The 25,083-nt window shown below is 40.6% G+C and overlaps 1 long non-coding RNA gene across 2 annotated transcripts in view; it reads left to right on the top strand.

Moving 5' to 3' along the window:
• The first annotated feature begins 1,351 nt into the window (after positions 1-1,351).
• The window catches only part of LOC134358013 (uncharacterized), a 31,552-nt gene continuing 7,820 nt past the window's right edge, over positions 1,352-25,083 (top strand). Inside the window, exons 1-2 of one of the 2 annotated variants that reach the window (XR_010020773.1) lie at positions 1,352-1,475; positions 5,504-5,677. This is a non-coding gene — a long non-coding RNA (uncharacterized LOC134358013). Of the gene's footprint in view, positions 1,476-5,327; positions 5,678-25,083 lie in introns of both variants that reach the window. The other variant, XR_010020774.1, reaches the window with a different exon arrangement.

The following is a 25,083-nucleotide window of genomic DNA, read 5'->3' as shown; positions in this document are numbered from 1 at the left end:
CACATTGTTCCATTCGCGCCTTGCCTGCGTGCTTGGTAGCCTAACATTATCTCTCAATCCAGCCACAAAAATTCTCACATTTGTTTTAAACCCCTTTCGTGCTGTTACTCAACCCGACTTTCGTTATTCCCGTACTAGCTCCGGTGTCTTCAGCTCCCCTACTCTACTTTTCTCTGTGCACATCTCCACCCTGCGAGTTGGTCTTTCAATCCTACCTTTACTTCCCAACTTTTGGTCAAGTGGTCTAATAGCTCCTCACCGGCTCGTCGGCTTGATGATGCCCCCGTGAAACACGGTGGGGCTTTGTTTTTACAACAGGGAGGAAGCTATTTAAATACAAGTTATTACAGTTGTCACTTTTCATTTGATGACACGAAGTTTCCTCCACTATGTGTTACATTCCAATACGCGGGTCGCGGAAGAGTGTCAGCAACTATTGGATTTGCGGTGTTTCCTCTCCGGAGCACTGGGAAGGAATGAGTGGGGCAGGATCAATCAATCCGAAGCAAACTGTCATTGTTCTTATCTCTTGGTGCAATTACATTGAACAAAGGCATTGCTCGGCATTGTGGCAATCCCTCCAGCCGCTCTCCGAGTTTATTGCTTTCCTGGGGTCTTTGGCCAAATGCTGAATCCCGTAATCCCATGAAAGTCCACAGAGAAATTTCTGTGAATGGTCCAGGCTCTCCTACGTGGTGCAGCAGTTTACATTGGCAATACCCCTCTTGGGAACCCTTGTTTTTAAAGTGCCGGTGCGCGCTGAACGGGAACTCGGGTCGTGTCTTTCTTTTATGAGGTGATGTCGGGATGGCCTCTGTTGTCCCTCGCCACAGTATTGCTTTCGATCGACCTCTATTTCATGCTCCTCAGAAGAGCTGACTGTAATCTTCACGATCATTCCTCCCAACCTACAGGTTTCTGATCTGAACTTCGTCCCCCTTTGCTGTCTCTACTCCCTCGTTCACTCTCCGAGTGATCTCTCAGTGTTCACCCCCTCCCCTTTCCAGGGCGAGGTACAAGTCGTCCAAGAGCCAACAGGGGCGCGGTCATAATTACTTCAGAAACGAGCACAATGGAAAACTGTTGTCAAGAATTTCAAACTTCGTTTAAAATATATGAATCCACGACCCACTAAAATAACACTCAAAGCTAAAAAACCCAACCTACTCCAAAACGATGCGTGTTGTCCTGCTATGTGTGGGAGGGAGGGGTGAGATGGGACCCGATGAGAGTGTTACTGCCATAGGATGGCGAGAAGTTGGGTCGTGAACGGCTGTGAGAGGAGAGAGTGCGTGAGCGCGTCAGCACCAAAGTTAAATACAAAAGCCTTTTACGCAGTGGCGAGAGGAGTTTCCTTTGTTCTAGTCAAAGGCTTGAAAGAGATCGGAGAGAATTAACCCTCAAACACCACTCCCCACATTCCTGGAGGGGTTGCGATCTGGGGTTGCAGGTGATAACCGTTTCTATGCCCCGGGGTAAGTTTCATTTTAAAGACATTTTATTTCTAATGTCTTGACATCTTTTCGGTATAAAATGAAAAATTAAAAAAGAAAAGGCGCTGCAGGGAAGGAAAGTTGAAGGAATGGCTCTCTTTCTATTTCCAGGGCGGTGATGTTAAGCGGTCCCTGATAAACTTTTCTTTCTTGATTCGTTTTGATTCTACGCCAGACGTCGCTAAAATAAAGTGGGAATCAGAGACATTTTGTTTTATATTTCTACACTGTAGGCGTGCAACAGGTAGGAAGTGAATGCGAACTGCTGCCTCCTTTGTAGCTGCTGATAATGTACTCGGGAGGCCCGAGAAAGTCTTTGTTCTCTGTCTAGGTTCATCACACTGAAACAAGGTCCTTAATTCTTTTTCTGAAAGAGCCACGGCCTTCAATATCCATTCACCATGTCTGCATCGAACACGGACTGGCATCGAATTGCACTTAAATCAAATTGCAAGGTGATTAACTGCTGATATTTAGGAGGTGATGTTGTGAGACAAAGATGATATCTGCAGAAATCTCAGGTCTGGGTTTTATCGCTGACCTGTATTTGGGATTTTCGGAAGGAGTTCCTGACAGTTTCGCTTCTGTTTCAGATGGGGAATATCGCACAGGCGGATCATTTTAAAACTCGGAAATTTAAAACAAAACTGACTATGAGATCGAACTTGTGAAAACAAGTACTGTATTTGCTCTCGAGCATTTGGGACCTTTACAGTAGCTAGCAGCCGCTGTTTAACAAGGACTGAAAAAAAATCTCATTATCTCGGTCTCCCCACCCTCTCTTCAATTAACGCTAACATTTCTCCGGTTTCTTTCGAGGACAATCCATTTACAATGGTTTGAACAAAAGTTGGGTCGTGTTCCTTCGAGCAATAGTTAATGCTCCAGATTGTCAATACATTCCAGCTTCTAAGTATAGCTTGTCTACTCCAAAAGATTGGGATATAACGGGGTGGTTTAATATCTGGGATGCATCAAATTCGATGTTATTCGTATTAGCGATGAATGCGGAGATAGCAACAGGAGAAACATTTATAGGCATCTCTTTTCCGTGGGGTTTGAGCACTGTGTTGGACAATTTGAGGATAGAATATCGTCCAGGACCAATCCAGGACATCAAAGTTCTTTGTTTGGTGTTGTGGGTCGAATCTTACTACTTTAACTCGTATCACTATCAGCCTTTGTCTAATACTCGCTTCCTCATAGGCTTTGTCCGCCCGTGCGGCTTTTCTTTGAGGACAAAGAGCGACCTAAATAGTTTTGGCACTCGTACTGGAAGAATATTTGGCTTTTCTCTATAGACAACGAACCGTAGTTTGAACTTATCCAAACATATGTCGCACCTTCAACAAGAAGTTTGGAAGCACGTTCCCAGTAATCTTCGTGTAAGAAAATACTTTGTGATGTTATTAAATAGGTGGGATTAGAGTTAATAGTGTGCATAAGTGCAACTTCTAGCAGCCACATTCTCACTCAGTGATGTTTAACCTTCTGGTTTATTATAAAACTCAGCCGGTTATACGAAACTTTGGGAAATTTAGCCAAACATGATTGTATGCATTGTCTCAGGCGTGGTTTATAATGCCAGAGTTACACAATAGATTATGGGGTCACTATATTAATTACAAGCTTTAGATTTTACTGTGCGACCGGAGTTACGATACGTCGCATACTTAACCTGATATTAGTACGAGTTGATGGGACTTGGGGTAAATCCATTACCATGTATTTTCTTGTTGAAATTTGGTCCTTCTTCAGTTTCGCCTTTTTTAAAAAGTAAGTTCAGCCACTCCCTGTTCTTTTGTTACCCAGGGAATCCTCGTGATAACGGACAGTTGTGTGGCACCGTGTCTATTTGATTAATTCTTTAATGTCCCTTTTCTACTTGTTTATTTCTTGTTTTACTCTCTTTCACTTTTTATGCCTCAGAATATTTAAAATCTATCGTTTCAAACTAATCTCGCCACAAAAAAAGTTTTAAACAAAGGAAGTGTTTTTTCCCCATTACAATATACCAAATACTGCATACTGTATTTCCGATCTTCTACATACCTGTATGACAGAAAGTTTTGGGTGGGGGAACCTGTTTTTTTGGACTATAATTAAAGAAGTTTCAGTTGAAGAGGTTTACTTGTAGAATCTATGTAAAACGTTCCAAATAGATATCCATTATGAAATCAAGCTAATAATCAACTGCATTTGCAATATTTCTCTTTAGCATCTGCTAAAGAAAAGATTGACTACAGTATATCCTTGCTGCTGTGCTGTTCATTTTGTTGCCACCGAATTTTAAAGATTTCGTGGTACTTCACTAATATCATAAAACAATCAACCAGAATGGGAAATTCTACCCATTTATACCGGCGCCCAATGAATTTGGTTTGAATTCGCCTTCTACCTGTTGAGTGGAGGCAAATTGTTTGATAACTTTGAAGTAAAGGGTATTCAAGTTACAACAATGGTCTTTGTTTAGGCGTACTTATAGTCACAAAAGCAAAAGTTATATTTATCTTCATCCATTTTGGTACAGTAAAGACAAAACGGAGATTATCCAAGTCTTCTATTCCTCTGGTTTTTTTCCCCTCTTCTCTCTTTGTTCTACAGTGTTCCGATTCTCTTCCTTTCTCACTTTTCTTTGCTTTCAATTGTAATTCAATACAACCGTTTACTCTGCCTAGGGAATCTTAATTTGAAACGTTAATGAAAATAGTAGAATATGAATGCTCCCAGAGGTTGGGAATGCAAATAATATGAATATCTTGGAGAAGTTAAGGCTACAGGGAATCAGGTCAGGTGGATGTAGGACCTAACCCTTAACAAGCAGAAGGATTCATTTGTTGTTTCATTGGACATTGGGGGCTTGGGGGGGGGGGGGGTTTCTTTGCACTTCCGTGTGATGCAGTCAAAATCTAACGCTAATGTTTATGACAGTCTATTTTAAATATGTAAATCATTCACCAACTCTAGTTATATATTACAGAACTGAGAATGATAGGTGTATTTCTGAAGAGGATCATCAGCCTGACTAAGTAAAAGTCATCAGTTAGTTAAAAAATCTGGATAGTTTCTTGCTTAAGAAAACACTTTTGAAAGATTGGATAGCCTTGATAATGGTATCCAAATTTCTTGGAGGAAATGTTACTGCAATGCATTATAACTAGATATCATTCAAGTATTACTTACTGGGCAGTAAATAAATCTGGGATATTGTTCTCCATATTATGTCGGTATGCATGCATATACAATATTCTTTGACCTGTCTTATTTCATCCACTAATCAAAATCAGTCACATCATCTGTTTCTTACCTGCTTCCAAACTTTACCTTGAATTTCTGTAACTAAGTGTAGCAAATTCTTTATCCTCTGGAAGTCCTTGTAAAAAATATCCTCACTAAAAGCAATAAATTCTATAGCTTCTAATGCTTGTTTGAGATTTTGCTGCTTCTCCCTGAATGTATTATGTATATTTACAAGTTTTTGTAATGCTGGATCAACATATTTAAAAACATTATTTATTAATCATTTCACAGGATGCTTTGGATCGTTGATTTATTGATGTTGTTGAACTTTAGGCCATATACAAGTTAAATAAATACTGCAGATGTTCCAAAATCTGAAATAAAAAGGAAAAGGTTGGAAATAGTCAACAAAACAAGTAGCAGGTTTGGTTAAAGAAACACACACAAAATGCTGGAGGAGCTCAGCAGTGTTTACATTTCAAGTCAATGATCTTTCATCGGAAAGAAAACATTAGTAAAATAAGTTTTACCTTTAGATAACTTAAAATGCATTCAAATTATTTAAGAAGCTAACAAATATTTTTCTTCTGCTAGGGAGATATCATAGGAGGTTTCTTACTCAGTCCCCGAAGATAATTTGGATGAATAGAATGGATTTTTACAAATCCCGAGAGCCTAATGACAAATGGATTTAAATGTTTGCTGTTGTACACTTGGAAGATGGTGGAAGAATTTCCAAAACATATCATTTGGTTTACTTTATCTTTCAGTATATATATGAAGAACTTTGGACTCAGGATAGCTGACCAAAAATGGAATATATTCGAACTTGCCCCATTTCCAACTACTTTTGGAAATAGAATCTGGGATATTCTTAACTTGAAAAATGGAAAATATTATTTGACTGTATAACTTTAGTGAGCTGGATTCAGGATGAATATGAGGTATGCCTTCTATATGCTTAACAACATCTTCATATGATAATCATGAAAATCCATTTTCATATATCTTCCGTGTAAATATGACAGTCAGCTGTGGGTGATGCAGAATTTTATCACCAACTGCTGTTTGTAATGTAGAATTGTGTAAGAATTTAGTTATATATTAAAACAGATAAGTAAGCAACTGCACAATTTATCTTGTATTCAGGAATTGATGTTCTTTCATAGAAGAAATCCTCAATAACTTTTAATTATTCTTCCTTTTCTGTTTTTGTTTATGTTCTGTTTCACTCCTTAGCTTTACTGATATTACTGCTCAATTTCCTTAATGTCTATTTCTATGTGAAACCGCAAAGTAGATTTTATTGAACTAGTACTTGGAGAATAAGACTATTGGGGAAGAAAGTTAAAGTGAATTTAAGTATATTGGGTGAACTGCATTGGTGGATTATGTAGGCTGATTCTTGGGAAGTATGAGAATTCTTAATGACACAACAGAGAGATAATGCAATGGGTCCTATCACAATTAAGTTAGAATAATTAGAAAGGCAAAAAGACAAATGAAAAGAAATGAACAGAAATTAATTTTGCATTTCCATACTGCTTGGGAGAATGTAAATCTAGGTAAATTTATGTTTGTTCTTTCATATTCCTTTACTTGCTCAGGAATATTTTGTGAAACTCAGCTAACACAGTTGCAATTTATTGCTATTGTTAAAAGCTATATGGTGTCCAACAAGTATATGTGACATGAAACTTATATGCATTTATACAAAACTAGCATTTAGCGTGTGTAACATTCTGTGAAAATTTTGTCTGGCGTTTATAGTTGGTTCATCAGATTCCATTTGGTGTCCTTTTTTGGGAAGTAAATGGCTCATTAGCTGCAAGCAGAACAGCTGCTGATTAATTTCTACTGGTCACTGCTTTAAATGTGGAGGTGTTTGGTATTTTTTGGAACAAAGAGTTCTGAAAGCCTGCACTGAGTCATGCAACAGGTGTTAGTTTCAGCGACAGGAACTTGTTTTAATCTCAGGACTGTCACACAGCTATGAATGAATTAGTAGTCATTCTCCCTGGAGTGCACACTTCTGCGAGAATGAGCCTTGGGAACAGAGAGAAAGCAGCTATCTACAAATATCACTGTGTGTGCTGCCAATGACTGAATCTAGGTGCGGAGGAATGACAGAACTCAGAACGCAGACTCAAAGCACTGTATATATAGACTTGGGAAACTTGCAATAGAAGGCATCTTCACCTCCAGCTAACCAATGTCCAAGCCACTACTGAACCTCCTTTGGGTTCATTGATTGTGGGTCCTTCTGTCATGGTGTGCTCTGGCAACAACTGAATCCCAATGAGGAGTAACACCAGACTCCATGTAGAGATGGAAAGAAGAGTTCATTCGTAGGAATTCCAATAGAAAATTGGTGGCTTGATTGAGCGACACTATGAGACAAATCATTCTCAAAACAAGAACCCTGCGATAAGCACTAATTGGGAGTCCACTTTAAATAATCACAGCATGCAGAAAACTTATGCTAGTCAAAATAAAGTTGATAAGATTTAACAGAAAGCACAAAGGCTTAATGACCATAGTTAAGACAACAATTAACAAATATACGTGCTCTCGAAACCTCGGAGCACAATGCTCTGTGGCTTGCAGCACAGGCCTGCAAGGCTCATGACAACGAGAGAGGAGCAGAATAAAGAATGTTGTCAGGAGGATGCCAAGTCTGTTTGGGGAATGTCTCATCTAATGTTTAAAATTTCAAATGTACACTTTAGTCATAATATATATTGTGTATACAATTGGGTCACATCTTTCTCTATATTTGTCATACCCTCAATTCAATATGTTGACTTACAATGCGTCAACACCACTATGTTTCTGACCAGGAAGCATTTGAGATACTGTTACTAAGGACCAAGCACCCGAGTGTGAGGCCCTCCCCAACAAAGTGATTCCAGTGGCTGTTCTGAGTTTCATTGCATCCCTCAGCACATATTCCTGCAGCCTAGAATATACCAGACAACTCCTTTAAATGGAAGAGCAAAAGGCTGTAGGCAGACTGAAGTGGGTCTTCCACCAAGCTGATGACATTCTGATGTTTGTCTCAGTAGATGTCTCAGGGAACAGCCCTTAGGTCAGCGAATCTTCTGCTTGAGGCACACCTCAACAAGGACCACTGCAGTCTGCATCAAGCCTTGTTTAGAAATGTATAGGAAGTGGAGGTGGATAATTGGATCTCGAGGACAGAGTGTGGTGGGACTGTGGTTCTGACTATACATAAGACTCCTGATGGGAGAGGTCTCTCTGCTGACAGTCAAGTGAGTTCTGACCTCACCAATTCTGACCTGAATTTCAGTAGAGGACAATGAATGAGACGTTGAAATTTCAGTAGGAATGCTGGCATTGATGTCTGTCATCTGCTTGATCACTGTTTCTGAAGATTTTTGGAAAATCTCTGAATTTTCTGCCCTTTTCCCCACAAACTACAGCGTTTCATTCAAAAAGAGCACTCTAGGTGTAACTCTTCCTTGACAGAGAAAATGAGCTGAGTGTGCTTGCAGCTTTGTAAGGATTATTAACATTTCCAAGATGAAGGGTGTCAGTGACTAAATGGGTGCAGTTCACTGGTGCTGCATGCCCAATCTGTGAAGTAGTCATAATTGCTGGCCTCTACTTGATAGATTGCAACTTTCCTGCTATTCGCTTCCAGCAACTTGGGGTCCTGGGCTGCACATAAGCCACAGAGCCCACACTGTCTTATGTCGTGCAGTTCTTTATATTCTTCAGCTCAGCTTTTTTTTAGAGTTAATTCCTGCTGCTCTCCTTCAAGGGCGCAAAGCAATCTTTATTACATCCTGCTTTTCTTCAGGGCTGGCCACTCACGGTACTGGCTCCCCATTGGTGAATGCAGCCAGTAGTTAGTACTGGCTGCATGCACGATCTGGCCAAAGGGTTCATCATGGCTCTTGCAACTAAGCTAAGGAATCTCCATTTTCGAAGTGGGGATGGTGGGGGGGGGGGGGGTGCAGATATCTCTTTCACATATTTTCATATGTAGTTCTTAACTGCCCTGACATAAAATTCATCTTTTGATTGAGTTGTTAAACTCTGTTTCTTGGATGCATAAATAACTCCTTTCAAAACAACCTTTGGAGGAATTAGGGAAGAATTAAAGGAACAACAAGGAAAGTCTCTAGTAGATAGTAATTAGTGAACCCTGTGCAAATGCAACTATAATAAAATGACATCAGTAATCAACTTTCATATTAGTTCTTAACTGCCCTGGTTGATTCAAAGGTCCTGGTTTGTGAATGGTTATCTCTAGATGAACTCAGTGCTGGTAGAATTTATACCCACTGCACCAAGAGGATAGTGCTTCCAGCTTCCAGTGTATCATGGAAATCATGTCTTGCAAGCTAGCTTGGAGCTATGGGAGAAACACTGGCTGCAGGCATTATTGGACAGCCAAACTCATGAGTAGTTAGAGCTGCACAGTTTTATCCTGCACTGCTGAACGCTGATCTGCAATGCTTACAGGCTTCTTATGCCCCCTGAAGTAAACATCTGGGGAGGAGTGCCACGACAAAACTGTGTTGAAAGAACATGAAGATTTGCATTCCTTAAGACCACACAGGCCTTGTTTTTTTTAACTTCTATTTGGAAATCTTGGCAGTGAAAGTGAAGAGTGGGAACGTTATGACCTCCCCAGAAGAGAGCATTGAAAAGAGTGGCTATTTTCACTATTTTCACACTCTGTTTTGTAAACGCCCCATGGATTAAAGTTGAGTGGCGTTCTCTTCCTGGAAACAATCAGGCCTGTTGCAAAGAGGTGGCATGAGGAAGTCACCATTCAGGTTAGTACAAGGAGTCAAACCTCCTTAACATGAATGGGGAGCTGTGACCTTGCTCATTCAGTGCAAGTAGCTAGAACTGATTTTATTTCCACTGCATCAGTTAGGAAAGAGCTAGAGGAATTGAGACTCCACAAAGTTGTGACTGCAGTGTTACTGGCAAGATGGTTCTGACCCTTCTGAGCAGCTACAGGTTTAGATTGATCTTCTCAAGGAGAAGTAGAGCATTGTTCTACCTACCAAGCTAATATACAGAACGCTCTCCTGGGAAATTTTGATTAGATCCTGTTTACCTTTCCTCCTCCCTTGACTGCTCTCGGAATACTTTCGTCTTTCTCCCCCACTAGTTGTGGAGCTGCTCCACATCTGGATGAAACTGTTGTGTGTTCATTTAGATCTTAAGCCACATCTAAAACCTGGAGTCCTGAAATTCTAGTGGTTTCTGAGCAATGAAACGGGCACCTAATCAGCCCAGCCAATTCACTTCACGATGAATTTTGCCAAGCAGACATCTGGCCAGTGAAGATCACTCTGAGCGCAGGAGTTGGGATGGGGCAGAGTTAGCCTCCCACCAACAACTGACCTCCATCAACTAAATTTAACAGTTCTGGTGTGTCACAAAGTTTAACCTCGCTACCTCCCAATTACACAAATTTCTGCACAGCCTGAGCTGGCCAGCACTCTTAAACAGAATTAGAGGTGTATTTTATGTACTTCAGTGGATCTGTTACACTGAAAAAATGCTACATTTTGAGTCTTTGATTTCTACACAGAAAAATGTTTCATCTCATTACTTGTTCAAATGTTTTCAGCTATCGAAATTAATTATCAGTAATTTGGTAGGGATGTGTTTGAAATTTGTGCCATTGTTCCTTTACTTTCCGCCAGATTATATACCTTAGTAACAAGCATGGTCAGTGAAAAACCTGGCTGCCGAATATGCTCTCACCAGGAGAGTAAGGGGATACTGGTGGTAGACTCATGAGATTATGACATCACACACAAATTACATAGTGATATGTTTCTATGTGATTTATGTCAGTAGAGCATGAGCAGAAACAATAGGAGGAGGTTTCCATGACGATAGTGTTTCTTTAAAAATCCCAAAATGATGCACTGGTTCTTGTAGCTATGATGTTTAGTGTCTCATTCAAATTAAAAGCAGATCTCAGTTGAAGATTTTTACATAGAAAACATAAAAAATCTACAGCACAATACAGGCCCTTTGGCCCACAATGCTGTACTGAAATGTCCTCCCTTTAGAAATTACCCAGGGTTACACAGAGCCCTCTATTTTTCTAAGCTGCACGTACCTATCTAGGAGTCTCTTAACATATCCTATTGTATCTGCCTCCACTACCGTCGCCGGCAGCCCATTCCACACACACATAACTATCTGTGTGAAAAAACTTAACCCTGACATCTCCTCTGTACCTACTTCCATCATTATCATCATCCTCATCAAGTGCCATGCCCAGTTTGAGCTGTGACTGCCGTGGCCCACACACTCCTGTTTCGGGTCAAGTGGATCAATTCATTGGTATTCCTTTCCAGTTCTCTGGCTGCTGTCTCCATCATCATTTGTCTTTGTCTTCCTCTTGCTTTCTTCCCTTCAATCTTTCCCATAATTACAGTGCATTCTAACTCCTCTTTCCTAATCACATGTCCAATGAAGTTACGTTGCCTTTTCATGATTTCATACATTATTTCTCTTTTTGTGTTTGCTCTGTTCATGACATCCTCATTAGATACTCGTTTCGTCCATGATATTCTCTGCATCCTCCTCAAAAACCACATTTCTGCTGCTACGATTCATTTCCTCATGTTACTAGATATTGTCCAACATTCTGAGCCATATAACATAACTGGATAAACATAACATTTCAGTACTCTGAGGCGGGTTGTCATGCCTAGCTTAGTATTAGTCAGTATGCTCTTCATTCTCATAAAGTTGTCTTTTGCCATCCCTATTCGTCTTCTGATGTCCAAGTTGCACCTGCCATCTGATGTCACCCAGCTTCCTAAGTAGCAAAAGTTCTGTACTTGTTTTATGTCTTCCCCATTTGTTCTCAGCCTGCAGATAGGCTTCTCCTTCTTTATGGATATCACCATACATTCTGCCTTTTTGCAATTGATAGATAGACCCATTTTTGCACTTTCTTCAACAATTATATCAATTAAGTTTTGTAGTTCTTCCTCCGTACTTGCAATTAACACAGTGTCATCTGCATATCTGAAATTATTGATGTTTTCACTGCCAACTTTGATTCCCAAGATGTCTCTTATGTTTTGTAATATTGTTTCACTGTACACATTAAATAAATCAGGGGAGAAAACACACACTTGTCTAATGCCTCTCTTGATTTTCGTAAACTGACTCACTTCTCCATCTATTCTTACAGCGGCAGTTTATTCCCAGTACAGATTTCTGATTAGGTGGAGATCTTTCGATCTAGATCTAGAGTTTTCTGTAATATTTCAAATAACTCACTGTGCTTCACTTTATCAAATGCCTTTGTGTAATCAATAAAGCAAACAAACAAATCTTTTTGCACTTGAATAGCTTGTTCTGATAGTATCCTTAACATCAATATTGCATTTCTTGTACCTTTGTCTTTCACAAAATCACATTGTTCTTTGCCTATTTCAGCTTGTATCTTACTTTTAGCTCTTGTCATCAAAATTCTTGGAAGTATCTTGGTGATATGGCTCATTAAACTTATGGTCCTATGTAATTCACATTCCATTGCTCCAGAGTTCTTAGGAAGAGTGACAAATACTGATTTTTTTCATCTCTTCTGCTATTATTCCAGTGTCATAAGTGTCATTGATTAAATCAGTAAGTTTTTCAATTCCATAATCTTCAAGGGCAATAATTTGTTCTATTACTAATTCATCAGGACCTGCTACCTTTCCTTTCTTCATCTTATTTATTGCATTACGAACTTCAGATTTTAAAATACTTGGATCTTCAATGTTTTTCTTAATTTCTGGTTTTTCGCCTCGATCCTCTTCAAACAATTCCTGAATAACTCAGTCCACCTGTTCATAACCTCATCTTTTTTCATAACAATGGTACTGTCCTTGCTTTCAAATATCCACCTGAAGAACAGAGGAGCTTTTCACCAGTGATATTCTTGATTTGTTGATGGAACTTTCTTGGATCCATAATAGGGATTCTTTCCATTTGCTCACATTCCTGGTTTAACCATTCTTCTTTGGCTTTTTGACATAAGCTTTTAACTTTTTTATCTAAGGACTTATATTCTATTGGAATTGCTTTCTTCAGTGTCCTTTCTTCTATTAGATTTTTGATTTCATCTGTCATCCATTTATTCTTTGTGCTTTTTTTCTTTTTTAGGAATCACTGACTTTGCTGATTCTACCAAGGCATCCTTTAGAGAGTTAAATTTCATTTCTACATGATTGCTATCATCTTCAATAGATTCTATTTGTAGACTTTGAAATCCATTCCTTACTTCAATTGTACATTTTTGTCTTACGTTTTCTTCTTTAATTAATTGCAAGTTAGTCAAAGGATTGTTCAGGTATTTGTTTCTTTAGTTTTTTAAAGTTTTACTTTTATATGACATACTACTGGGTTATTGTCACTATTACAGTCTGCACCTGGATATGTTTTGCATTGAGTCACTGAGTTTCTAAATCTTTGGTTTATAGTAATAAAATTAATTTGATTTCGAGTGTTATCACCTGGACTTTTCCAGGTCCACAAGCATCTTGAATGGTTTTTAAAGTAGGTATTCATAATGACCTGATTAATTATTTTGCACCATTCTACCCATTTCTCACCTCTTTCATTTCTATCCCCTAGTCCAAATTTTCCTATGGTATTTCCATCAGCACCTTACCTACTTTAGCATTTAGATCTCCCATGACAATAACAGTATCTTGAGATTTGCATCCATTCTTTACTTGTTCAAGCTCTTCAGAGAATTTATCTATATCTTCATTTTTTCCATCTGTTGTTGGTGCATAAAGCTGTATAATTGCTAAATCAAATGGTTGTCCTCTGAATCTAACAAGGAGCATTCTTTCTGATATTGCCCAATGTCCTAAAACACTTTTTGCCATGTTTTCATCCATAAGAATTCCTACTCCATTAGTATGGGATATTCCACAAGAATAAGCTAGTATTTTATTTCTAATCTGACAGGTTCCAGCACCTATCCAACGAACCTCGCTAATTCCCATGATGTTAATCTTTAGTCTTTCCATTTAATTTATCCCATTGTCCAATCTTCCTGCTTGATATAGGGTTCTTACATTCCAAGTGACAATTTTCTTTTGTGTTACTTTAATTTTATGAGCAGTAGTTTGATGACGGTCGGGGATCCCCTGCTGGCCAGAATCAACCCTACCGAGTGAAACATCTTTAGAGTTGTCTTGAAGATCCTCTTGACACTGTTGTTCTGTGATACATTTTGTGAGTTTTCTTAGAAAATTGCAACGGTGGTTTGCTATTGTCTACCGTTGGGTGAACTAAAGAAATCGCCATTTTTGTTCCCAAATGTTCATCCGCCTATACTATAGCCATTGACATTTGAGGTCATAGCTCATCCACCTTCTCCATCATAAGTTCAGTTACTGAACCTGCCGGATCTACTGTTGGCCTTCGCTTGTATCCTGAGCAGGATCCCTTGCAGGTGAATGACTCCACTTTCCCCAAAGCTTTGAAAGTCCCCAATCAGAGCCTCATCACTGGTTGCAGTATAGAGTCATACCCAGGACTGAAATTTGGAACCTACCCTCGCCTCTGCCTGTTTAAGCTGAAGCCTGTTGAGCCAAAGCCTTCCCACTCTGCTCCCTCTCACTCTGCTGCCTGCTCTCAGCGCTGCCAGCTGTAAATGGTGTTTTTTTTTAAACCTTTGGTGCTCTACGTCACACGCCTGTGCAGTCTAGCCTCTTTTCCCCGAGCAGTGGAGCAAAAAAAAACACTTCTCTCCAAGATTCTTTACTCCTTCACTCTTGGCCGCTTGCTCCAATTTAAAAAAGACCAAATTCACTCAACCTATTCTCATAAGGTATTCTCCCCTATCCAGGCAACATCCTTGTAAATCTCCTCTGCATCCTTTCTATAGTTTCCACATCCTTCCTGTAGTGAGGTGACCAGAACTGAGCATAGTACTCCAAGTGTGGTCTGACCAGGGTCCTATACAGCTGTAACATTACCTCTTGGCTCTTAAACTTAATTCTATGATTGATGAAGGCCAATGCACCGTATGCCTTCTTAACCACAGAGTCAACCTGCGCAGCAGCTTTGAGTGTCCTAAGGACTCAGACCCCAAGATCCCTCTGATCCTCCACACTGCCAAGAGTCTTACATTAATACTATATTCTGCCATCATATTTGACCTACTAAAATGAACCACCTCACACTTACCTGGGTTGAACTCCATCTGCCACTTCTCAGCCCAGTTTTGCATCCTATTGATATCCCACTGTAACCTCTGACAGCCTTCTACACTATTCCCCAACCTTTGTGTCATCAGCAGATTTACTAACCTATCCCTCCACTTCCTCATCCAGCTCAGTAATAAAAATCACAAAAAGTAGGGGTCTCAGAACAGATCCCTGAGGCACAGCGCTAGTCACCGTCCTCCATGCAGAATATGACCCGGCTACAACCACACTTTGCCTTCTGTGGACAAGCCAGTTCTGGACCCACAAAGCAATGTCCTCTTGGATCCCATGCCTCCTTACTTTCTCAGTAAGCCCTGCATGGGGTAGCTTATCAAATGCCTTGCTGAAATCCATGTACATTACATCTACTGCTCTACCTTCATCAATATGTTTAGTCACATTCTCAAAAAATTCAATCAGGCTCGTAAGGCATGACCTGCTTTTGACAAAGCCATGCTGACTATTCCTAATCATATTATGCCTCTCCAAATGTTCATAAATCCTGCCTCTCAGGATCTTTTCCATCAACTTACCAACCACTGAAGTAAGACTCACTGGTCTATAATTTCCTGGGCTATCTCTACTCCCTTTCTTCAATAAGGGAACAACATCTACAACCCTCCAATCCTCCATAACCTCTCCTATCTCTATTGATGATGCAAAGATCATTGCCAGAGACTCAGCAATCTCCTCCCTCGCCTCCCACAGTAATCTGGGGTATATCTCATCTGGTCCCAGTGTCACGTACCCAGTGACGGGTTAAAGAACCAGCAGTAATGGAAAACACTTTGGAGTCCAGTATTGCTGTTAACTAATATTATTTATTAGTAACTACGCAATACAGTAATTTAAATGCAAATAAATCAAACAGGTTAGCAATGATTATATATAAGTAAGTGTGGAATATATATGAAAACCAAGCTCCTTCAAGCCTACGGGTAAATAGATACAATCTTACGATGATGAGTAAAGTTCAGTTCAGTTCGTGGTATTGAGTTGAATAGTGATGGAGAGAGAGAGAGGGAGAGATTTGTGTCTTCAGATGAGCTGATGCCGTCAATCTTCCTGTTGTCCTCCTAAATCCTTTAAAAGTCACTGACTATGACTTCAACAAAGGGGACCGTTTTCTGTGGTGGAATCATCAACCCAGGCAAGGGTGGACACATGGACAACTCCCCACCGGTCACTCCCTTTTCACACTACAAGAGCCACTGATTGATCTGTGTGATCAATCCTCCAAAAACCCACTTTTTCTGTGGGCACAACAAAGCTCATTCAGTGTCCAGAAACATGTGTTGCAGGTCTATCATCTGACCTCCTATTTATCTCACTGTACTGAGTACCAACTCATTCAAATAACTCCTCCTTTCTTTGTCTGTGTAAGAGTGTACTAGCAGGTAAATGTCCTTGGAGAAAGTATAAACATACTCCAGAGAAACTATAACATCGATTGTCCATCAAATAACACCGGCCTCGGTCACCATAGTGGCTTATGAGCTGCTCGGTGCCCTCTCTCTCCAACTCGGCAGAAATCTAAAAGTTAGTCTTCGTCTCTTTCTCTCTCTCTCTCTCTCTTTCTCTCTCCCTTTTCAAAACAAGATGTTGGCATTAAATTCCTCTCTCTCTCCCTTTTCAATAGCACAGTTCATAGGGGTAATTCAGGACCCCATCACACAAGTGACTTATCCAACTTGATGCTTTCCAAAAGCTCCAGCACGTCCTCTTTCTTAATGTCTATGTGCTCAAGCTTTTCATTCCGCTGTAAGTCATCCCCATAATCACCAAGATCCTTTTCCATAGTGAATACTGATGCAAAGTATTCATTAAGTACCTCTGCTATCTCCTCCGGTTCCATACACACTTTTCCACTGTTACACTTGATAGGTTCTCTTCTCTCATGTCTTATCCTCTTGCTCGTAACATAGAATGCCTGGGGGTTTTCCTTAATCCTGCTCGCCAAGGCCTTCTCATGGCTCCTTCTTTCTCTCCTAATTTCATTCTTCAGCTCCTTCCTGCTAGCCTTATAATCTTCTAGATCTCTATCATTACCTAGTTTTTTGAACCTTTCATGAGCTCTTCTTCTTAACTAGATTTTGTACACCACAGTTCCTGTACCCTACCATCCTTTCACTGTCTCATTGGAACGTACCTATGCAGAACACCAAGCAAATACCCCCTGAACATTTGGTACGTTTCTGCTGTACATTTCCCTGAGAACATCTGTTCCCAATTTATGGTTCCAAGTTCCTGCCTGGTAGCTTCATATTTCCCCTTACTCTAATTAAACACTTTCTGAACTTGTCTGTTCCTATCCCTCTCCAATGCTATGGTAAAGGAGAGAGAATTGTGATCACTATCTCCAAAATGCTCTCCCACTGAGAGACCTGACACTTGATCAGATTCATTTCCCGATACCAGATCAAGTACAGCCTCTCCTCTTGTAGGCTTACCTACATATTGTCTCAGGAAAACTTCTTGAACACACCTAACAAACTCCACCTCTTGCTCTAGGGAGATGCCAATTGACATTTGGGAAATTAAAATCTCCCACCACGACAACCCTGTTATTATTACACCTTTCCAGAATCTGTCTACCTATCTGCTCCTCGATATCCCTGTTACTATTGGGCGGCCTATAAAAAACACCCAGTAGAGTTATTGACCCCTTCCTGATCCTAACCTCCACCCACAGAGACTCCGTAGACAATCCCTCCATGACGTCCACCTTTTCTGCAGCCGTGACACTATCTCTGATCAACAGTGCGATGCCCCCACCTCTTTTGCCTCCCTCCCTGTCCTTTCTGAAACATCTAAAACCTGGCATTTGAAGTAACCATTCCTGTCCCTGAGCCATCCAAGTCTCTGTAATGGTCACCATATCATAGCTCCAAGTACTGATTCACGCATAAAATTTTACTATTTTATGGGCTAACAATTATATACTTCTAGAATAAATTGCAAGATATTGTTCTCTGTAACAGAACAAAGTTTGTTCCGATTAAAAAGGCTGCACCTTGTGGCAGTGCTATTCTTTGAATTGTGTTATTCTGCTGTCTATCAGAGTTGTTCAATTAATTTCTTCAAAAGACTGAGAATGAACTGAAGTATATAATTTGTTTGCTTTGAGAGAAAGGTTAAAAAGGAAAATAAAAGCAAGCCGAACTAATATTACAGATGGATGACTATCTCAGTGCAGAAATCAAGCTCTATGAAGTTGTAGAATTTGACTCGGCATGCTGCAGTTTTCTGTACTCAAGACTGAATACAACTTCAAGAATCTTGATTTCTCAGTCTGTGTGGGTGTTTCTACCAAAGTAGGTGTAAGCTCCTTCCTTCCACTAGCCTGAAGATCACCGTTGGGCAAGTTGTAGCACCTGCTTAGTCTCCTGATCAGGGTCACGTGAAACCATGGGAGCAGGTGCTGGATGGTCGTACGAGCAGCCGGTGCAGATCACAAGTCCTGGCTATGCAACCACTGACGCCAGGCAGGCAAACTCTGAAGAGTATTGATAATGGCTGGGGTCACCCGTCTTGTAAGACACTGCCCAGAAGAAGGCAATGGCAAACCACTTCTGTAGAAAAATTTGCCAAGAACATCCATGGTTATAGAAAGACGACTGTCTATGCCCATATCATACAACACAACACCTAACGAACGAATGATGGCTCAGATTGTTTTTCTTTCCTTACTTATCTGGGAATGCCGGACATTTCATTCAACTCATTGACTGGGCAACCTTATTTTAGCTTATCCACTTAGTTTTACTCTTTCAGATATACCACCTCTTCAGCTTTGTAGGCTCGTTTTGTCTCACTTTCACTTTTGACAAAAGGTCTCCAACCTAGAATATTGACTCCATTTCTCTCCCTATGCATGTGTCCGGACCTGCTGAGTATTTTGAGCGTTTTCAGTTTTTGTTTCAGATTTCCATCATCAGCAGTTTTTTTGTCTTTCTTCGCTAAACCACATATTTGCTATGTATTTATTTGGGAGAGACAGAGCTTGTTTGTATCAGGTTTTTAATTTGTGCAACATCAATATGTGGGTGGAATGACAGCACAGTAACCAGCACTGCCTGCTCACAGCTCTGGGGATCCCACGTTCAGTCCTGACATCCACTGCTGCCTGTGCGAAGTCTGCAGGTCCTTTCTCTGAAGGTGTGTGTTTCCCCAGGGTGCTCTGCTTTCCTCCTGCATCTCCTCAGCGTGTTCTCAGATTGCTTACCTTTTGTAAGTCAACTTTAAAATCTGAGAGAGACAAAAATTGCTAGGGTGTGGACAGGAAAAGTGGACATGTGAGAGGGGTTACGGGGAAGCAGGTAGGGGAATGGGATTGACGGGATTACTCTGAAGGTTGGTATAGACTCCATGAGCTGAATAGCCTCTTCTGGTGTTGTGAGAAATTAGGAGCCCAGTCACCTTGAACTTCCTCCACATGTACACATTAAATGGAGCAAGCCTCTGAACTTGAACTATTAATTGAGGAAAACAACAATCATAGACTGAAAAGAATACAGCAGAGGACAGGCCCTTCGGCTGATCTTGTCTGTGCTGAACACATTGCCGAAGTAAACAAAATCACTTCTGCTAACACCTGATCCATATCCCTCCACCTCTACATAATATGTCGCATTCTTACTGCATCCTAAAAGCCACAATATAGCTGCGTCCACCCTGTTAGCCTAATTCAGGCCCTTTGTGTAAAAAAATCCCATTAATCTCTAAAAGACTTCCCCCACTCACCTTAAGCAAATGTCCTCCAACACTTAACATTTCTACCTTCGGGGAAAAAGGTAGAAGACCTGAAAAAAGTAACTTTTGTGTAAAGATTTCTTTTGTTGGTTTATTGATGCTACATTGCAGATAGCACATCTGCTCCTTGCCATACATCCCTCCTGATATGTTACAATTCTGTTGACATAAAGGACATCTGATCCACTTTTTCCTCTGGTTATAATTATCCACACTAGGTTTTACATGGAGGGAAACACATGGGGACAAGAATGGGCTAACAGACTGCATTTTCCAACCAGCCTGCAAATTTTAGATTAATATTTTTCCCTTCCTTCCTCTCCTGGACTCACTGACTCCTTGTTTAGATACAACTCCATAGCTGAGTTTATATTTCCATACATGCAATGTTTCTGTATGGAAACACAAGGTCATCTATGAACTCGTATCCTATTTGGCCCATTAGGTCTATGCTCATTCTCTGCCAGTTTTCCCTATGCTTATTCTCTCCATATTCTCATCAGTACCACCACCCACAGTTCACTGGAGAGATGTGGATGGAACCTGGAGGAAATTCACACTGTTCCAGATAAAGGGATTAGCTTTATTTGTCACACGTACATTGAAACATACAGTGAAGTGCGTCATTTGCATCAAATCAAATCAGCAAAAATTGTACCGCGGGCAGCCTGCAAATGTTGCCATGCTTCGAGTACCCACGTAGCTTGCCCACAACTTTCTAGCTGTAACTGCACAACTTTGGAATGTGGGTGGAAATCAGAGTACACAGAAGAAACACATCTGGTCAGGAGGAGAATGTACAAACTCCTTATAGTCATGGCAGGAATCGAACCCTGATCAGAAATCGCTGGCACTATAAAGCAATTGCCTTAACCACTCCACTACCGTGCCACCCTTGAAGTCACAAGAGCAATGTGCAAAGTCCATTCAGATAGCACAAGAGGATGGGATTGAATCCACATCACCGGGACTGTGAGGTGGCAGCTCAATTAGCTGCACGACTGCCACTCTGGTACTTTGCCTATCCGGCCGTTAATCAACTGTGTATGTATTGACAATGTAAGGCAAGAAGTATCCATACCTGAATTCTTTGTCACCTTAGAGCCACAGGCATGCACGCACATACCTGCAACAGGCACTTCCAGGTTGTGATCAGGACTTGAACCCGAGCAAATGTTCATCCACTGGCTCCAGGGGTCTTGAATTCGATTTGGCACGACATTGGCTGAGACCTGCTAGCTGGGCCCAGACAAAATATCAAACCTGGACTCTTTTTTTTTTCTAATTCATAACTGCATAAAATATCTAAGCGATTAGGTGTTTCCAATATTCTGAAATATTTTCTTTGGAGTTTGCCGGTTACTTCCATATAGTGCAGCAATTGAAGGGCTACTGGACCTTCTGTTGGTTTATCATTAAACAATCTAACTCTATGGAAAATAGATACAGCCTGAAAGGATGCTACTTCCAACTGCAGTGTTTACAAATGGCTTATTAAAGTTAGTCAATATTGAATAAATGTTAATAATGTCTTGGGTAAATTATGTAGGATCATTAGAAGGAGAAATTGAGCCATTACTCATCAGATTAAAAAGATATCCTGTTTTCAGGTCTGCCACCATTTCACCCATATGTGTATTCATTTCAAAGCCATTGCCTCTTCATAGCTAGGCCTGCAAATGCAAACTTTTGAATTTGACTCATTTACTTGGTGTCTTAATTGCTAAGGCTAGTGAACTAGGTCGATCCCAAAAACAACGTGTCGAGGAATTCCTGGAATTATCATATTTATTCCTGGAGCTTAACGGATCAGTTGGTGCAGGCAGTATGTTTTAATGAAGTTGTAAAATATGACATCTACCATAGACTTAAAGGATTCGTACAGATTAATTGGCTAAATTGGCACTTGTTTGATTTGAAAAAAAAAGAATCCACTTCCATAGTAAATGACATGAACAGAGAATATGACTTGGTGACACTTGATTTACGCTGTAGAAAACTTTTTGTGGGAGTCCACACTTTCATTTCAGTCCCTCCACCTCTTTCATGACTCACGGATGAAGTGGCTGATGGGACTTCTTCTCCTCTGTTAAACAGCTGGATACATACCATGTTACCTATCTAGTCACAGCTGGAGGAACATCTGCAATGATTTCTTGTGCCCTCATTTCTACCTCTAATGCTTCAAATGGCCTAAGCTCTGTCTCCTCCTAATTCTCAACAACTTCAGTTAAAGTATCCAAGTGCATGCTGAAGGCATCCAACTTCTCCATCTCCGTCTCTTTAGGTCTTTCATCTAGTTCTAACTTGTCATTCTATTGGCCTAGCATGCAGCACTGGATGAGCAGAAATTTTGTCCGACTAAATATCCGGAGGATCGAAGCCATTCTCTTCCTTTTCTGTTGCAAATTTAATCCTCCAGCCATAGATTTCCCCTTTGCCTTGACAACTGGATGAAAATGCACCAGAATGCCAACTTGGTTTCATATTTTAACCCAGGGATAAGCTTTAAACTACAAACATGCCATTGTCCAGCCTGCCTTCTATCTCCACAGTATTGCTCAAATTTGGTCTACCTCAGCTTGACTTTGCTGCCTCTAAATTTTCACTCATGGGCAACAGGTCCTATTCTACTCTCCGTACAACAACCCTGGCTGCTGGCATTTTGACTGTCACTCATTCAATCACCATCAGGTTATGATGGCACAAACAAATGGATTTCCCTCAACAAATCTCTCTGTCTCTTTTCCTTTTTCCACTTATAAGACACCCTTCAATAATTTATTTTTGACAAAGTTTTTTGCTACTGGCCCTAATACTTTCTTGTTTATTTGACAATGCTTTCATGAAACACTTTGTACTTTTGCCATATGTTGATGTAGTTGTTAACATAGAGACTCATTTCCTTTAGCACTGTGGTCTCTTCTCCACAACAGGTAGCATTCGGTAATTTGGTGTCTGCAGTCATTGCAGCATCATTTTCCTAGAACTTGAAAACTTATTTGAACCTTTCAACTACATGAGAACGTGAAAAAAATGATTTACTGTGTTAAATGAATTCTGCCTTGCAAAGGGCTTTTCTAAAATATGTAGTCATTATGCATCCAATTTGGAATGCTCCAAGGCTAAGCTTTAGTGCAGCATAAATCAAATGATGTAATCCTGCAAATTTTATGGACTGTCACCCTCGGGCAAAACATGCCAGAGGAAGCTTAGAGTTGGTTCGTCTGAAAATATCGCGAAGCCTGTTGTAGGCTGGTGTGCATTGCGAGAATGTAATGTGCTGTGAAAGGGATCTGCTGCTGAAAAATGTCCAAGCATTTCTTTCACTTTACAGTAGCTGAACTCTGTGTAGACCATAAGACTGTAAGACAGAGGAGCAGTATTAGGCCTTTAAGCCCATTGAGTCTGCTCCACCATTCAATCATGGCTGATCCTTTTATCCCCTCCTCAGCCCTACTTCCTGGCCTTCTTCCCATAACCTTTGATGCCATGGGCAATCAAGAACCTGTCAGTCTCTTCCCTAAATGCACCCAATGACCAGGCCTCAACAGATACCCGTGCTAACAAATTCCACAAGTTCACCACCCTCTGGCTAAAGAAATTTCTCCACATTTCTGTTCTAAATGGACACCACCCCCCCCCCCGCAACATCCTGAGGCTGTGCCCTCTTGTCCTAGACAGCCCCACCATGAGAAACATCCTTTCCACATCTACTCTGTCTTGACCTCTCTACATTCAAAAGATTTCAACGAGATCCGCCCCCCCCATCCTAAATTTCAGCGAGTACAGGCCCAGAGACATCAAATGTTCCTCATATGAAAACCCTTTCATTCTAGGAATCATCTTTGTGAACCACCCCTGTGCAATGCCAGCACATCTTTCCTTAGATAGGGAGCCCAAAACTGTTTGCAATACTCAAGGTGAGGCCTCTCCAGTACCTTATAGAGCCTCAGCATCACATCCCTGCTCTTATACTCTGCACTTCTTGAAATGAATGCTAACATTGCATTTGCTTTCATCACCACCGACTCAACCTGCAAGTTAACCTATAGGGTGTTTTGCACAAGGACTCCCAAGTCCTTTTGCATCTCAGATTTTTGGATTTTTGGACATTTGAATATTTCTTTGTTGTTGTAATACATCTATCCTGCACCTTCCTCATTTTTTCCAGAAACTCGAGCCATTGCTGCTCTGCTGTCATCCTTGCCAGCATCTCCTTCCAATTTACTTTGGCCAACTCCTCTCTCACACCACTGTCATTTCCTTCACTCCACTGAAATAGTGCTATATCAGACTTTACTTGCTCCCTATCAAATTTCAAACTGAACTCAATCATATTGTGATCATTGTCTCCTAAGAGCTCCTTTTCCTTAAGTTCCCTAATTGACTCTGGTTTATTACATAACATCCAGTCCAGTATAACTGATCCCTAGTAGGCTCAATGACAACCTCGTATAAAAAGCTATCTCACTGGCATTCAACAAATTCACTCTCTTGAGATGCATTACCAACCTGATTTTCCCAATTTACCTACATGATAAAATCTCCCATGACTATCACAACATTGCCTTTTTGATATGCCTTTTCTATTTCCCATTGTATTCTGTAGTCCACATCCCAGCTACTGTTTGGAGATCTGTATATAACACTCATCAGGGTCCTTTTGTCCTTGTAGGTCCCTGGAGGTCATCCCCCACAACAGTATCCAAAACAGTATTATTGAGGGGAATGGCAACAGGAGTGCTCTGTACTAACTGCTTATTCACCGTCTCATTGCTTCTCCTGACAGTCACCCAGCTACCCACCTCCTGCACCTTCAGGGTGCCTACTCCCCTGTATCACTGATCAATTATCTTCTGACTGTCATAAGCCGAAGGTCATCCAGCTGCTGCTCCAGATCCCTAACAGGGTCTTCAAGGAGCTGCAGCTGGATGTACAGCGACTACCTGGAACTGCATACCAGGTTTGTATGGTGATCCACAATACAGGAATTTCACTCTTTCAGCGCCCGGCCACTTATCCTTTTCCATGCAAGACTTATGACCACTACAGCATAACTTCCTTTCAAAGTCTTTTTGGCCTTGTCTGGAATTTGGAGGGCTACTCATTTCCATTTCACTTCAGAGTTGAAATGGACCTTAATCCTTGATTTGCACTATAGAATCTCAGCAGGCAAAGGCATTTATTTTTTTTTAATGTGAATGCAGTGCAAAGCAGATTACAAACAAGATGAGGAGTGGCTAATGGAAGCCAATTAGAATGTGACTCCCTATCGCCCCAGCAATTACTCATAAAAATGTATGTTGTGAGGCTGTGGATATATATATATCCATAGCTATTATCACAGAAATAAGTGCCCAGTTTTCTGT

Source organism: Mobula hypostoma, chromosome 17 (genome assembly GCF_963921235.1).
Source record: "Mobula hypostoma chromosome 17, sMobHyp1.1, whole genome shotgun sequence".
NCBI lineage: Eukaryota > Metazoa > Chordata > Chondrichthyes > Myliobatiformes > Myliobatidae > Mobula > Mobula hypostoma.
This window is presented reverse-complemented; position numbering and strand designations above follow the sequence as displayed.